The sequence below is a fragment of the Corvus moneduloides genome, chromosome 1 (genome assembly GCF_009650955.1).
Source record: "Corvus moneduloides isolate bCorMon1 chromosome 1, bCorMon1.pri, whole genome shotgun sequence".
In the NCBI taxonomy this organism is placed as follows: domain Eukaryota; kingdom Metazoa; phylum Chordata; class Aves; order Passeriformes; family Corvidae; genus Corvus; species Corvus moneduloides.
This window is the reverse complement of record NC_045476.1, coordinates 114,678,425-114,695,698: the sequence shown is the minus strand read 5'-3', so window position 1 is coordinate 114,695,698 and position 17,274 is coordinate 114,678,425. Positions and strand designations below refer to the sequence as shown.

General features: G+C 44.8%; 1 protein-coding gene across 1 annotated transcript in view; it reads right to left on the bottom strand.

Annotated features, from left to right (window-relative positions):
* Positions 1–2,734: 2,734 nt before the first annotated feature.
* Positions 2,735–17,274, bottom strand: part of GATA6 (GATA binding protein 6) — a 71,723-nt gene continuing 57,183 nt past the window's right edge. The window contains exon 8 of the mRNA XM_032123463.1: positions 2,735–11,639. The gene's annotated coding sequence lies outside the window, so the exon portion shown is untranslated. The remainder of the gene's footprint in view (positions 11,640–17,274) is intronic.

Genomic DNA, 17,274 nt, shown 5'->3' with positions numbered 1-17,274 from the left:
AGGAAACCCGGGAGAAGGAGGGGGTGTGCAGTGAGGAAACCCGGGGGAAGGAGGGGATGGGTAATGAGGAAACCCGGAGGAAGGAGGGGATGTGCAGTGAGGAAACCCGGGGGAAGGAGGGGGTGTGCAATGAGGAAACCCGGGGGAAGGAGGGGATGGGTAATGAGGAAACCCGGAGGAAGGAGGGGATGTGCAGTGAGGAAACCCGGAGGAAGGAGGGGATGTGCAACGAGGAAACCCGGAGGAAGGAGGGGATGTGCAGTGAGGAAACCCGGGGGAAGGAGGGGATGTGCAGTGAGGAAATCCGGAGGAAGGAGGGGATGTGCAATGAGGAAACCCGGGGGAAGGAGGGGATGTGCAATGAGGAAACCCGGAGGAAGGAGGGGATGTGCAATGAGGAAACCCGGAGGAAGGAGGGGATGTGCAATGAGGAAACCCGGAGGAAGGAGGGGATGTGCAGTGAGGAAACCCCGAGGAAGGAGGGGATGTGCAATGAGGAAACCCGGGGGAAGGAGGGGATGTGCAATGAGGAAACGGTACGCCGGCAACTAGCCCGTCTCTACTGCTTTAGTGCACTCTTCTAAATGTTAATTTAATCACCGAGGTTAATAATTTATTGGTGTCAGCGAGGACTTGAAGAGGGAAGGCTAGAATTTATCCTGTTGTTTGGTTTTCGGGTTTTTTTTCTGTTCTAGCTTTGATGAAACTACAGGTTTGTAACTGCCATCCCCTGTCATTCTGTCCCCTGGGCTGTATCAGAGCCCGAGGGCTCCCCCGTGGAAGCCCGGGGCAGAGCGCCAATGCAGGACCAGCAATTAGCACCCTAAAACCTCCCACCTCTCACCAAAACACCAGGCAGTAGCTGGAGGTCATTGAGAATCCACTGAGCCACAACCTGAAAATCCCTCACTCTGTATGATTTTTTCAGAGAAAAAGAGTATTGGAGCAGCTGGGTTGGAGGGAGGGGTTTACATGGAAAAGGATGACATTGAACAAAGTGTCTCTTTACTTCTCTCAGAATACAGGTTTAAATTGATTTTGTGTTGTAAAATCTGAAATTACCTTATTTCCTGTCTCAGGACAGAAGTCCAAGGTCTGCCTAAACCAGAATCTGAAGTAATCCGGGTTATCTGGGTAATTTGAAGTAGCACTGACAGCTGAGAGCAAGTGCTAAAACTGATTCTTGTGCCTGCTGCCCAAGGGGCTCGGGTGGGCTACTGCAAGTCACAGCATCTGGGTCATTGCTGTGAAGGACCACATCATCTAATCATCTTTCCAGGTGAGTATCAGTCATACCTGGGCGTGGTAATAAAGGCTTTCTGAGTGAACACAGACTGTTCACACACACTTGCTCCTCACTCAGCCCCCCAGGAAATTTTGGGAAAGACAGGAGCAGCTTGTTCATGCCACCTTTGCTTGGGGGTTCCTCAGAGCCATGTGCTCCAGGTAAGGCCTGTGTTTCCAAAATATGTTGCATGTACATAGGCAGGCTATTGTATTGTTGGTGGAGTGGAGGTCTGGAAAGGTAACCATTGAAAACCCCTGCCACTGGATATGGAAAAGCTGATCACCACTATTTAAAGTCACATCAGGTGTGAAACATAAGGTGTGTGCCTTGGATGACATGAAAACAAAGAAAAGTGGTGCAGATTTGGGGACACTACAGTGTCTGACCTGTTTACACTTGAGTCATGAACCCGTGCTTGGTGTCCCTGTGTAAAAAAGGAGACACACACACACACATGCAATAAAGAGTTTTTGGAACAGACTCGAGCGTTTGCCTAAGCAAAGAGTAAAATGAAGCAAGAAGTGGGATGGGAGTGCATGATGTGGTTTACTTAGTCAGAGATGGTTCTTCCCCCATCTTGAATTCCCAAGGCAGAAATCCTCTGTATTCTGAGCCTGGTCAGCTGCTTGCATGGGACAGCCCTGTTTTCCACCCTGTGTAGCAGAAATGAAAGGGGGGAGGATGGCTAATGTGACTGGATGCACTGGCTGAGGATACAGAAATCACCATCCATTTCTTAGAGTTTTTTGTAGGATGTCTTTTGCAGGAAGGTGCTCTTGTGTCACCTGAAAAGGAGAAAGATGAGGAACACAAGGGCCATCAAGGCATCTAAAGGATCCAGAGACTTGCAGGGTTTGACAGCAGCTCGGATGCAACAAAGTCTGTTGAGGTGCCAAGGTGTTGCCCATGGTACTGAAGAGGCAGGTGGGTGGCTCAATACTTTTGCAGCTCAAGGTCTTAATTTCCCAAATAAGGACTCCAGCAATAATTCTGTCATAGAAGCAGCTCATGCCTGCTTAGGACAAATCCGTGTGCCTAGTATGGCTTACTTCTTGGGATTGCCCTGGCTGTCCATTCCCTGTCAGTTCACAAGCACTAGGTTTGTATCTCCTTTCTTTCCAAAGCACTCAAGCTCGACGTCTGGAGCTGGCATTGCATGTGCATACGTGTAACTGGCCAGGGGTAGGTGAAAGTCCCTCTAATCTATATGGATGTCGGATCTTTCTGCACATGAGATGGACAGAAAATCCAGGCAAAGAAAATTTAATAGTCGCTTGGAGAAAAAGGATTTCCCACCGCAAAAATAGACTATTTTCACAAGGAATTCAGGGTTGCCTCTCCCAGAGATAAATGTATAAACTGTGAACATTCTTTCACTTGCCTATTGCCACATCAAAGAAGCAGCAGGAATGAATTCCCAACTTAGTTCAAGTTAAATTAAAATACATTTCAGCAAGGTGTTTCTGTATGTAGTTTTTATTTTTAAGTTGCAGTGTTCCCACTGTCACGGGAAAGACACTCCACTCATAAATAGACAGTTTCCCAGCCTTGCTTCATTACTTTCTATGACACAATTGCCAGGGATTGCATTTCTGTTAGAAACACTCCTCTTATTACACTCTGTGGTTGTTTCTGAAGGAATCTGTTATTCACAGCATGTTGATCTTAGAAGGATTCTTCACATTTTCTGGTAAATACAGTACATGATTCTTGTATGATCATGCAATTAATGTTTGTAAATTGTCTGGGATACAAACCAAGCTGTCATTTTTAGGTGTTGTCACAATAACAATCCATAATGTCAAAAGCCTGTCAATCTCTCGTCAGGTACAAAGGGGAACTATGCAGTGCTGTGGATGTAATGTTCTTTGCTGAGCAGAACACCATCTGCCTTGACTCTTTGTGAAGGGATGCTTGAAAAAAAAGCCTTTTAACATTAGTTTTTGCAACATGGGATGGGTCAGCAGGATTTACACCTGGGTCTGAAGCAGCAGAGTGGTGAGTTGTCGCCAGTGCCACAAGACAGCAGGCTGCATTGGCTAGCCTGGAAGCCATATGTTTATTCAGGGTACAAAGACTTAGTGAGGTCATGGTCAGTCACCATTGCTCATGCTAAAGGAAAGAAATGGAATGCTGAAGGGCCAGAAGTTGGGAGCAGAGAGCTGTTGGTTGCTGCTGATGGGCTTTCTGTGGGCAAAGTCAACCATATACAGAGATGGATAGGCAGCCTGGGAAGTGAGGAGAAGCAGGACACACTTCATACCTGGAAGTTCAGCTGAGGCTCAAGCACTCAGCACATCTGAACTTAACAATGACTCAGAAGTCGACCCTATCATGCTGGCCTAGTCTGAAATACTCAGGGTCTGGTCCTACGGCAGGGAAAGCCATAGGGAGTAGCATTACTGCTTACTCTAAATAGGTGTTCCCCTTTCATGGTACTTACTTTCTGCATTTATATATAAATGGCATTAATACTTTACTATCTTGACTTGAAATTTGTCCCCAGTTGCAATCTAGAGGGCCAGCTGATTTTTTCACATCTCCACCATAATCTCAATGCACCATCAGCCCAGAAGATCTACCAGTATGGGCACTGCATTTGCTCACAAACGCTTTGCCTTGATGCACAGACTTTATGCAGATCTGAGACTCTTCAGAAATTCAGTTTAATCCTGGATGCAGCTTGGCATGATTCAAAAGTTAGTAGAGAAGAAGTGAATTTGAAAATTTCTCCACGTTGAGATGAAAATAGAGTTGTGATCCCTGACAAGGATTCTGATAGAAATTCTAGAGTCCTCTGAAAAGAAAAAACAATCCTTTAGATACTGCTTTTGAAAGTCAACCCATACAAAAGCTTTGGGGAAAATCAGTTCAGTAGACATTTGGTGCTGAAGATACAGAAGTCCTGTTTCCCTCTCTGTCCTTCTAGAGGAGGAGGGAAGGCATATGAGAGCAATGGAGGAAGGAAGAGAGGTGAGCCGAAGTCCAGGAAAGCATCAGTAACCTTCTGAAACTCCTGGCTTACTGCAAGAAACTCACTGTTCATGGTCAGAATGAGAACATCAAAAGTGTTGGTATCTCACCTGTCTGCTTTGTTCTCCATGCTGTGGAATTTTATATGAAGCTGCAGCCATGGGTGCACATAGTCAGTGTATGGCAAGAGGGAAAGGCAGTGAGTACTCCTGGGTACTGTCCCCTGCAGCAAGCAAATCCTTTCAGGTGTTAACTCTATGTTGAATGGAAGGCTGACCTGGATTTGTCCCACAGTCACGTTCTAAATATACAGTGCTGACAAGACTTTATTTCAAGTGTCTTATCTATGAGTAATTCATATTCTGTGTCTTGGAAAAAGCATATTATTAATAGGCAACAATAGTGTGGGAGTGAATCATAGGGCACCAGGCTAGGGCCAAGTTTGGACTATCAGCAGTTCAGTCTCTGCTCTCAGTTCCTGCTCTACCCCAACATAGTCATGTAGGCAGGGGTATCACAGAGAGAGTGATGCTGACAGCTAGCTGAGGGACACTGAAAAGTGTCAGCTGTACAAGTGGTGAGGGTAGACTTCAGCAGGAGCCAGAGCCAGTAATACCCCTTGCTTTTTGTTCTTGTTGCTGCCTGTAGCCTGGGTCCACTCCACATCACTGCATTTTGCTGGGCTTGGTAGTGGTTGAGGTCAGCCCATGGGCTGGAGGACGAATCTGTAAAGCCTGGTGGAGCTAAGTTGTTTGAAAAAGGGGGAAATCCAGCCCTAATACACCAAGCAGGCTTGAGCTTTCTCTTCTGCAGACTTTGAAAGCTGGTGGTTTCTCAGCACAATCTTGAGGACTCAGAATGCTAAAGGTGGTAGAGTCTGATGTTGAAAATGAGCTTAGAAGCACACCAAGTTAAGATGGACACACTCTGGCAGTTCATTTCACCAGAGACCAAAATTACAGCTGGTACAAATTCATAAAACTTTATATCCTCGGGGATATAAAGAAAAGGGGGAGTTTAAAAATAATTCAGGGATATATAGTTCTCCTAATCCATTTTTAATCATTAAACTTTGAAGTTTTAGCAAGTGGAAGACTCTTTGCCTCACAAACTACCAGATCTGTGACATCAGCAGGACCAAAGATACTGAATGAACTGGTCTATCAAAACGCATTTATGGAGTTATGAATAACATGCTATATATTACTTGGCAGATTGGGAAGTAGAGTACAAAACCATGGGGGAGTGTCAGCTATTGAGGAAAATCAACCAATGAGCAGGAGCCAGTAGAGACCTCAGTTTGTGAAATAAGATAAATTCAGTCTCGAGAGCAGAAGCTGGAGACAACTGAGAATCCAAGCAAGAGTTTAGGACTCAGTGAGGAATTCCTCCATTAGGAGCTGTACATAAGAAATTTTAGGTCCAGAAAACTTTGGAAGACCACCAAGAAAGCAGCGGGGAGTCATAAAATTTTAGATTCAAGTTGCAATCCCAAATCATGATGTAGTTTTAAGCTTGAAGGGGAAGCAGCTGAACTAAGGAGAAATTTCAAATTTCCTGTTAACTGAATGGTTAACCAAATACTAAGCTCCAGGAGTACTGGGAATTTTTCGAAATCTTTGGTTTCTTTGATTTGGGGCTTGTTTGGGTTTTTAGGGTCCTGGAAGCATAGCTTTGGTTTATTCTAAGGCTCCAAAACACTAAATTAAAAGGTAATTCTATTCTTCAAGTAAGCATCATGACTACAGAGTGAAACAGAACTAGGAGCATGTCAATTACGTTGTTTTTTGTCATTTACAGCTGGCAGTCCTGATATTGAGACAGGAGCTGCAGGTGAATGAAAATTATCAAAGCTTTTCAAATGCATGCTAAAAAAAGACTGGGTGCATTTGAGTCATCAGGGAGCTAAACCTTCAGGTCAGAAAAAAGAAGAGCTTGAGCCATCTGGGAATTTCAGTTTTGGGGTCAGAACTCCATGAACCATGGTGTGTTGTTGGGAATTTCTAGCTCAGCAAACTGTCTGGAGCCTGGAGGGAGTATCGAGGAGGCAGCAGAGAGGGCGTGAGGAGAGCATGAGTCATTTGGGACTGCAGACAGGAGAGGGCAGCTGCCAAGTGAGTGGGTGCCCCTGGGGAGGTTTGCATTCTGCAGGTCTCCCACAGCTGAAGTCAGCGGTGCTTGGTACAAGCAAGAGCACTTTCCCCTGCCTGAATGCTGGTATTTCCCAGACACACAACGGGAGCTGCACAGGAAAGCTCCCCACCTTGCCCCTTCTTAGGGCTTCATCCTGCAAACTTTTATACTGAAGTCACTGTTTGCTGAGGCCGCTGGGATTATTAAAGCTACTCCATTGTCCCTAGGAGGTGAGGTCTCCCTCAAAGCACAGTCATTCCCAGTGCAATGTGCTGGCTTCATAGCTGTTTAAATCAGAGGTAAATATTCCCTCTCTCTCCTGTGCTTAAAGATGCTTGTGATCATCTGGAACAACTGCATCTAATAAAGGTGGCATAAGAAGCCTCAGCTTTGAATATTTTACCTTTGTTTTCTGTTTTATACTTGATTATCTTTGCCTGGCCATCAGCATGATAACATATACCAGTTTATTCAGTAAACATCTTTTCATTTTCCCAATGAGCACTCATTATTTATGACTACCAAGAAAATCTTTGCCTCCAATGGCAGAAGGAGAATGTCTCCTTGTTTAATTACCATGTATAGTTAGCTGCATGGTGATTGGAATAAAATAATTCACTTTGTGTTCCCAGAAGAGTTTTTCCTAAGTGCTTTGGGAGGCGAGGGGGAGGTTGGCAGATGAGTGTAATCTCAAGAAGCACACTGTAGTGGAATCCAGCACTAGGAGCCAGATGGCAAGGTTGCACTGAATAGCACATTTTTTTTAATAGCTGTGAAAATTCGCTGTCTGCACATGGCTTTGCTAAATGACAGCAGTGAGCATTTCTAATTTATCTGGTGCTACAATTAGGTTATTCCTTCAGAGGGTTACCCTTCTTTTTCACATAAGATCAGGGCGCAGTTTCAGTACCAAAGGCAATGTTTAAGTATCTGTAAGAGTTCAGAAGGCAAAGAGGGCAAAGCTGTGGGAGGAGAAACATTAAAAAAAAAGAGAAAAATTAGTTCAGGAGAGGACTAAGATCAAGCAGCACCCTGGCCTTGTTTTGTGAGGTGGCTCCATTGTGTAGCTCTCATGCAACATCCATTGAGTGTGTTGGGATCTCATGCAGTGTCCTTTGAATGCACTGGGATCTCCACACACATTCCTAGCGATGGAAATGAGAACCGGAGGCAGTCAGTAATTTCCCATCATGCTCTAAAATATAGGCACAGTCATAAATGCTGTGTAAAGAGTGTTACCTTAACAGTACATACACATGGGCTTTATGTTAACATGGTTCTGAAAGCTACATTAGAGTATTAGATTACACTTGAAATTTAAAATGTATTTTCCATCCATGAAATGATGACTGGACCCCAGATTTTGAGTTTTCTGACTCCATTCAGACATACAAACTCCCCAAATCCCCATGAATTAACATGGTCTGTGCATGTCCAGTTCATCCACAAACACCCCTTTGAGTGTGTAGAATCACAGCAGCAATAAATGGAAGACAAGACAAACCCTGCCGCTGCCTTTAGGTAATCACCTAACTGGTAATGCTCTTCTGGGCAGGGGTGATGGCAGAATTTGCAAAGACCATGGACAAAACACACAATTTGAGAAGCATGGGCAGTCCTGTGGGCTGTCACAATGTGCTACGAAGCAGTGAAGAAGGACTAGGCTGAGACCTCCTTAGAATCAACAGATCCATTAAATCTCCCCTGGAAACCTGGCTTGTTGTGATAGTTCTGTACTGCTCTGAATGCTTCTGGTGCATGTGGTGAGTTCCTCTGCCTGAAGTCAGACAGCCCATGCAGCTTCTGTGCTTTTGACCACAAAAGTCTGGGTCACTTCTTTCAGTGGAGCTAAACCCAGGGTTCTATCTTGCTCTTATAGCCTGTCTGCATCAGGGAAATGAAGAAATGAGTCCACCTATGAGAGCTGATGTGCTCGGAGACCTGGTAACAGAGGTGTGACTCTAAATCACATCTCTTAACCCTGTGCCAAGTACATTTGTCAGCATGAACCACTAAGACTGGAAGAAGTCAGAAACTTCTGGAATAAAGTTTTGGAGTTATACCAACTAAAACAAAGTCCATGTGTTGCCCATTGTCTAACTCTGCAGCTTTTTATTCTGTCATTGAATACTGACTTGCCCTGCTGTTACAGAAAATGACACTAAGAGCAAATGCCATTCTTCCAAGCTGTCTGCATATTTAAAACTGTGTAAATGTAAAGGCCATTAAAACCCTGCAAGCAAAGCTTTGCCTTGTTGGTATAGTTTGCACTGTACCTAGCCCAGTGGGCCCCACGACAAACCTGGTGATATGCACCAGGGTGACATGCACCCAAAACTAGGAAAGAGCATCTTCAGACATAACACTGCTGCTAAGATGACACTACAGTGTCATATATAGGGACATAGATAGGGTCATAGATAGGGACACCGAATCTATTTGGACAGTAGAATTCATCCTTTGTAAAAGGCTGCCTTCAAATTAGGACTTGTTGTGTCTTATCTGAGTGCCAGACACTGCTTTGGCTTTCAGTGGGGGGGTCAGTCCTACACAGTCATTGCTAGCACATGCTGAAATGTTTTTGTATTGTTTTTGCAGAGTAATGCCTGGGGATAATGAGGGGTAAAAAATTTATTTCTTCCTACATTTCAAGGTACACAAAACACTTCTGTTTCTCTTTTCACTTTTTTGTAATTTTCTGTATATTGCTCGTATTCTTCTTCTCATCTTCACATATTTCCCAGGGGAATGTGGATGAAAGAGTTAAATAAAAGACAGAATTTACTTTCCCCGATGCTTCCAGCAGTCTTTTCCTTATCTGAGTCAACATTTTCTTTTCCAGGATGCTATTTAGTTCTTCTTAGATGGGAATAGTTTTCCTTAAAAATAAAACCTCTTTAACAACAACAGAAGAGACAATTGGATCAGCTCGGTGCAGCTACACATGGTGATAGCCAGACTGATGATGATGTAGAATCATCTTTTTACTCTTGTGTTTGAAGACTGCATTTTCAAATGATACTTCATTGACAATCAATAAACGAGTTTTTTACTGCTGTCAGCACTACTGAGTCAATGCAGTGCTGAGAGCAAGTGGAGAGCTGTACTGACTCAGCCACACTTCAGGCAACACTCAATTCATTCTCCGGCCCAGAATCATACTATTACACTGGGAGATGAAAAAAGGAACCCCACTAAACTGCTTTCACATATCATCATCACATTTTCAGGTTCCTTGTCAACCATTCCAAATTCAGATGTAGAAATAATCACAAGCTGAGCTCAATAACTTCTCATCTGACAGAAAACCTTCCAGAAAGATGTCCAGCCTTGATCTGATGACATCAATGGAGTACTCACCATTTCTTAGAGTAAAACATTCCCAGTGACCAGTCACCCATGCTCTTGATAACTCCTGATAATTTGTTTCACTATTTCAGGATGATTTTAAAGCACTTTTTTTTTTTCTGATTCCCTAGCCTAGCACAAAACCAAGCAAAATTGTATGAAATGTTCAGGTCTATCTGAAAGTGCATTTCTGAGGCCGGACTTGAAAGAATCTTCTTTTGCACATCTGAAATTTCACATTGGAGGCAGAATTTATAATTTATAAAATTTCAGTTTCCTAACTAGTAGATTACACCTACAGCTCAGGTCTAACTGCTTCTATTCCTGTTCAGAGGCACAAAAAATTGCATCGAGATAAGTACCCTTGGAAATGTTTAAAAGATCCTAATGTGTATGGCCAGAAATGCCCCACTTGCAGACAGTGATAATCTAGCTGTCATGGACTAATGAACTGTAACCTGGAGTTCTGGTTGATCCTGTCACCCTTGGCCAAAATAATCCAAGGAGGGAAGTGACGCATGTTGAAATCTTGTTTTGAGAACTGGACATTCGGATTTCTTCCAGGACTGCTCTCAAGGTTGTGTTGTACTCGCAGTGAAATTGTTTGTGAGAATTTAGAAAAACTTAATGATGGAGGACTATTGCCTGGATTCTGCTGTGATAAAAAAACTCTCATTCTAGCTGCAGAGGCATTTCATACCCCTTGCAAATAATTCCACTTGGACCTGGACTGGCTACAGTGTGAAATACCCTGTTGTTTTACAGCTTACAGCCCTTCTACAGGACTACTTTTTTGCTTAAAATTAAGTTTAAACTTTTGTATCATTTCCATTGTCTGCGTAATCGAATGTGGCAGATTTTAGTGTTTGTTTGCCTGAAAATGTTGGTTTTTTAAAAATGCATTTTCTATTTATTTTAGTATTTCTTCCCCTGGGAAACAGCATTTGGAACAATCCAGGAAAAAATATTTTAACAAGCATTAAGTTGCCATCATTGAGACCACAGAGGGAAGCTGATGCAGGAGGGAGGAAAAGTGGCTGTCATGCGCCATCCTCAAGTGCCATTTATAAAAACATGTGTTCCATCTTCCTCAGAAGAGTGATTCTCATGCTTCTCGAAATGAACACCCAGGAAATGATAAGTTCAAATCGAACAAATTGTCGTTAAAATCACCATAAGTCATTGAAAACTAGTGAAAGCTAAGTTTAAGTCTAAATTCCCACTCGACTGTTCTGGCATACCCCATGGAGAAGCAGCCGTGTGTCGCGCTTGCATCAGACCTCACTTTTTGCCAGCTTGCCTTAACGTGCCAGGTTGCTCACACCTGGAGAGCCATGCTGTGAAGCAGCAAGAGGAGCTTTCAGTTTAGTAGGAAACAGCCCCAGAGCCAGTTTTGGGGCATTTTGCTGCCTCCGGTGGCTGTGGGTTCGTTCTGCTGCCCAGAGCTTACCATGACAGGGAAGTTCCATAGGAGATGTCACCTCTGAGTGTAGCTGGCATATGACATTTACCTGGTTTCCACGAAGGAGTGAAAAATGTTAAAACAGTTAAAATGTTAAAACAGCCTCACGTGTGAGCAAAATTTTACAGGGAAAAAATTGATGAGCTTGGGAAGAAGGGTGACCACCAAGCCATGCTTTATGCATGGGTGTTTGCAGTCAGCAGTCCAGAGAACAACTTGGAGAGGAATCTGGGTAGCAGCAGCTTCAGTCAGTAACTTACCATTTCTGTCCGGGCAGCTAAATCAAAAGTCACACCTCCTCAAGCAGGGCTGTCGCTCCGACTGGAGTAGCACCGGGTGCAAGGCTGCCCGGGACTGTTGTGGACATGCAAATCACTGCACACACAGAGGGTATCAGCCAGCAGCTGTTTTCTGGGTGCTTGAGCACTGCCTGCCCTGAAAAGTAACAATTATCTCCATTTAATGGGGAAATCTAGGGTGTCTAAATATGGTTGCACAAGTGATTAGGTCTTGCCAGACATTGCAAAGTAGAAGACCCAGACTGGGGCCCAAAGGACTGACTTCAGACAATGCTGTCAGCAATCCCAAATGATGATTGCCCTAACAAATGTTGCTAATGAAAATAAAATCAACCCATTTGCCACCTTCAAAGTGCACAGGAGTTTTGTCATCACCAACAACGGTATCACCACCTTATATTTCCATTCTGAGCCTAATGAGTCTGACACCACACCAGAGTCACATAGGGGCAAGAAAAAATGTAAATGGTATGAAGAAAATTGTGTTTAGCAATTGCACCAAAGCAGTGAATTCATCAATTCTCCAAAAAGTCAAACTGGTATTAATGCCTGAGCATGTTTCTTGGCATCTTTTGAAAATAGGAGGAAGTAAGCTTATCTGTTTTGGGGGAAAACAGCCCTGTGTGCAGTATATGATCTTTCCAGAGAGCTCCCGAGCATGGACAATGTGGGGGTCATTTCAAGGCATCCATTTGCAACAGAGAGCTTTCCCACTTCCAGCTGAGCACTCGGACTGGCTGTGCATCTGCAGGATGAAACACAGAGAAAGTCTCACATCCAGATCTGCAAAGCACACACTGATGTTATGGATGTGGTTTTCTCCTGCTTGCTTTATCTCAGCAGCTGCTCTGAGATGTTGGTAGGCAGACGTGGAAAAGTGCAGTTTTTCACTCCCTATCATTTGTGAGGTCTTACCTTACACATGAGACAGGCTGCACTGTATTTCTAAGGTTTGCTTTTGATACCTGCTCAGTAAACACAAAGCAGTGATGCTATTTCAGCAATATAAAAGGCCATTATCATGGTGCTGATTGCATATGATGATGTTATATATTGCATTTCATTGTCTTGCTACGTGATTTCTGAAATTCTACACATAGTTTATCCAAACCAAAGGTTTTCAAAGAATATAAAGGGGAAATGGTACGACAGCCTCTCTGCATCTACATTGATTTCAAGAAATGTGTCACTGGAAGGCAGCTCTCTAAATGAGAGTTTGTAGCTTTTCACATATCCATTGAAAAGTTTAACGTATTTCATATTTGACATATGTTCATATAGTTCTGAAAAAAAATCATATTTAAAATGTTCCATTTTAGTTTTTGATTGTCCCATAGTTTTTGTGTTCCATAAGCTATGTGCTGATAGCTAGCCTTGGGAAAATCCTTCTTAGTTCTTTACAATTTGCTTTGTGGCCAGCACAGTAAGTCTGCCCACAAGACTTTCCACTCCCTGGAAAGTTCACACGAGTGACCCTTTCAAGGGAAACAGCCAGTGGTTCCAAATCCAGGGAACAGAAGTGACAGATGCTCTGCCTGATGAGCCCGCTTCCATCACAATTTATTATATTGGAATTCACAGTAATGTACAAAATTAAGAGGAGAAAAAAGCGCTTATTTCTGTGAACTTCTTTTTCAAACCTCTGGAGATGAAAACTCAAGAAATCTGTGGTTGTTCACTTTAAAAATACTGCTGGAGGAGAAGGAGGAGGAGAATGAGAAGGAGGATTATGTTTAGGCAAACAATTCACCGCAAATAATTTTTTTAGAGGGCCTGGCTAATTCAGTTTGTGAGTTATGAGATTTTTAAAAGCCTTTATTCAAAACCATTTTCTGTATGCTTTTAAGAAACTTTGGTCTATACAAACATTAACAAATGTGATTCTACTGCAGATCAAAGATTTGATCTCATTAGTTCTGCCTAAAGATTTGCAGCTGATTTCACTGAGCCCCAGTTAGGAAAAACTAAATATTGTCTTCTTTTCCTGTGATTGTCAGCATAAGTGAATTTAAAATTGCATTTCCATCAATACTATGTTAAAAAATTTACTGGTTTAGACTTCTACTAATTACCTATTTGTTAAGCTATTAACATTGAATAAATCCAGAAGCCACAAAAAAAAAAAAAGGTGAACATTTCTTATTTACTCAAGATAATTTTTAGATATTCAGGCATCTCTGGTGATAAAAATGAGGATACATTTTTCTGCATGATGTCATTCATGGATGCCCTGCACTGAAAAACTGACATCTTATCACTGCTGTAAAAGCATTTAGCCCGTGGGATCACTCAGTGGGCTGAACACTCTGACACCAGCAGTGGGATGTGCAAGATCCAGGTTAGTAAAGTCACAGCCCATGCCCCACGGTGGAAGGAAACCATCTGGTCCTATAAAACAGAAGTTTTAAAATCATGTAGCCTAGAAATTTCAGCATTATCTACACAATTAATGTATTAGAGATGATGGAATGACCACACTTATCCTTTAGGAAAATCTTCAAAGGAATCACAAGTTTGGCCACATGAAAACGATCTTCCAAACTTGGAAATGGGCATTTCCTCCTGGGTGGTTAGAGAACTACATTTTGAGATTTCCATTTGTACTTATTTGGATAAAAGGAATTACATGAATTCAACAAGGCTTTTGAATTCATGACTTCGTTCTGCCTAATTGATGAATTTTTTTCATCATTTATTTTTCTATGTAGATTGAAAGACTCCAGCTTTTCATGTCTCGCTGAGAAATGTGGATTCCTAACTCCTTCACTATTTGGTCATGATATGGGCTCCAGGCCTATCGGTCCTGTGACTGCAATCACATGGCATACAAACGTATTCAAAGAATGAGGGCTAGATGGTCAGACGCTGGAAAAGTGATAACTCCATTTCGCCTCTGACTTTTGACACTTATTAAGCAAAATGCTGTCCTTACTTAGCCAGCTGACTCTCTAAAATGGAGATCTTGAAGACCATGAAACAACTCCAGATACATAGGTAGAGTTGAAAGCAAAACACCTTCGCAGTAGCAGCCTGCTATCTTGTAGCCATGGATTTTCAACTTCCCACAACGACGTGTGTGTGGAGACCTGTGAAAAACCTCTCATGAGTTGCTCTCGATGCAAATTACTTCGGTTTGTCTGGGAAAAGACAGCATCTGAACAAAGCTCCCTCATTGAGCCCTCAGTGATTAATCACTGTAAGTGTGTGGGAGGAAGGAGCCGAATGCTCTGACACAACCCTACCCAGCTACTGAGCTGATGAACTGGGGGAACTGGGCAGGGAACAAGGGAACAAGGGGGTTTCTGCCCACATCCTTATCCCAGAGATTCATGAAGAGGAGGTTTGAGGTATGAAAAGAAAATGCCAGAGGACAAATAGGAAAGATTACCCAATGCAGTCTGACTAATGGGCTTGCGCTGCAGCACTCGCGATCCATGCTCTTGGAAGGGGATCAGCCTTGTGGAGGGGAAGAGGCTGACATTTGGAGTTTGCCAGCTTTGTGTTAGCAACTGAGCTGGCACCACTCTGCACAGCAGCCTGGCAGCAGGGCTGCCCGCTCACACGGAGCGTCAGGTGGGAACAGCAGAGTCTGCATCAGCATCCGTACTCTTGGCCTCTGTGAACGGCCTTAACTGCACGGTTGTTCACATGGCTCGGTACACACACACCACTAGAAAGAGACAAAAGCAAACGTTACCAAAAGCAAAAAGAGAAAGCCTGGGATGTCTGGGATCTGGGTGGATCTTTGGACGAAAACTGCCTTTGGGACGTACAAACTAGCAGAACTGGCTGAAGTCTCACCACAAAGGCTTGTGAGGACGCCCGCATGCTGTGCGGAGATTGCTGCCTTCTCCTGGTGAGCCAGGCAAAGCACAGCCGGAGAAACGAGCATAGCACATCTCAGTCTTGTTTTGAAAGGCCTGACTCTCTCAGACTTCCATGCCCTTAACATTGTCCATGTTCATGTTTTGTGTAAAAAAAGAACTACTTACAAACCTGTAATAGTAAAATCAGTTGCAAGTACATCATGGATTCTATCGTTGCTACACAGAGAATATCCCACCAAGTTTGCTCCCCCCCACCCCAAAATTACTAAGGAGAGCGAAGCAAGTAATATGCACCAAGGAATCAAGGCAAGGAAAATGAAGAGGGCTTTGGAAGAAGAAGGGTGTGGACATGGTTACTAAAGTGCTGTTTCTCTGCCAGGGCAAACAGACAGAAGGGGGAAGTGGATGAGGGAAGTTTCTCTGCTGGAGCTCCCTGCTTGCTACAACTGCTCCCGGAGATAAGGAGTGGATCAAGGGAGATAGCACGCCTGGCTCGGCTCTGCTGGGCTCTGCAGGGCTCTGCTCTGCTGTGCGGAGCCCGGCCAAGCTGAGCACATGCACAGCTTCCTGAGTGGAGTAACCCCACTGGCAGCTGGACACCCCAAGGAATTTAAGAAAAAAAAGGCTATTTTTCCCAGATGTACTCTGGAGATGAGCTTTTTCACAAAACAGCCTTGCCTCACTAAGACCATCAGGGCTCCTCTGGAGAGCCCTGCTGAAGGCCAGGGGCTGGCTGGGCTGACAGGAGTTTGGGATGGTGCCCCCAGAGCCTCACACCTCTGGCTCATCCCAGTGTGCCCGTGGCGAGGCCGTCGGACCTGCCCTCACTGCAGCCCCAAGGCTGCCCAGCGCCCTCTGGGAGACCCGCACCCTCTCCCGTCTCCAGTGCTATTCTTCTGCCAAAACTGTTTTTTGCTTTGTGAAAGATCAAAGGAGAATAAACATCTCCATCTTCCCGCCGAACATATCCAGCCTAATATGCGTGGTATTTTTATTGTGGAACGGAGCGACTCGTAAGAAGAAATGAAAATCTCCAGCGTGTCAGCTCATAGGAGCTAATGATGTTTACACAGACATACCACACTGATGGAATAGTCCCAACATCCCCTTCTGTGGAGGGGGGTGGAGGGGGGGGAGGGGGGTAGGGAAAAAAAAAAAGGAGCGGGGGGGGGGGGGGGAGAAGAAGGGGAAAAAAAAGGGAAAAAGAGAAAGGGAGAGACAGCGGCGAGAGGAGTGACCCAGGCTCCCCTCCCCCGGCTCTTTCCTGCGCAGCAACCTGTACTTGACCCTCCCGAGCCTGGCTCTGCTCAGCCTCCATCCCGCCCCGCCGGAGCCGCAGCGCTGATACCAGGCAGCTGATGCGCCGCCTCATCCAAAACACACACTTGGGGGAGGCGCACGCCCACGCCAAGCTTCGGGGGGGCTCCGGGGCCGCGGAGGGACGCGGGGGGCCGGCACCCACCTTCCTCCTTCCCTCCCTCCCTCCCGCCGGGCCGGGCCGGGATGTGCCGGGCCGCCGCCGCTGTTTGCCAAGCACTACAAGTGGCGGGGGAACTGGGTCCACTTCAGGGTGGAAATATTTCAAATGCTTCCTGGGATGGAGATGGGGGAGAGGCCGCCAGGCCAAAATTTGCGGGAGGAGAGACCGCCTGCCCCTGCTCGGCCCCCTCAGCCCCTCCCGGCCCATCCATCCGCACCCTTTTGAAGTCCAAATCCACGCTTATTTGGCTGGGGTGCCTGGAGCACCCTGGGAACCGGGATCCCTGTGTGCCATTGGTCCCTTTGCTTTCCTGTCCCATCCTTTCATCCCTCCGTACACCCATGGGTGCGTTAGATCACCTTTGCTGGGAGCACATACCAGTGGGTGCCAGCTTCCTTGAGCAAGAAACACGGGAAGGGATCTCTAGAAGACCTTATGTGGTTATAACAGGCAAAGGAAACAGA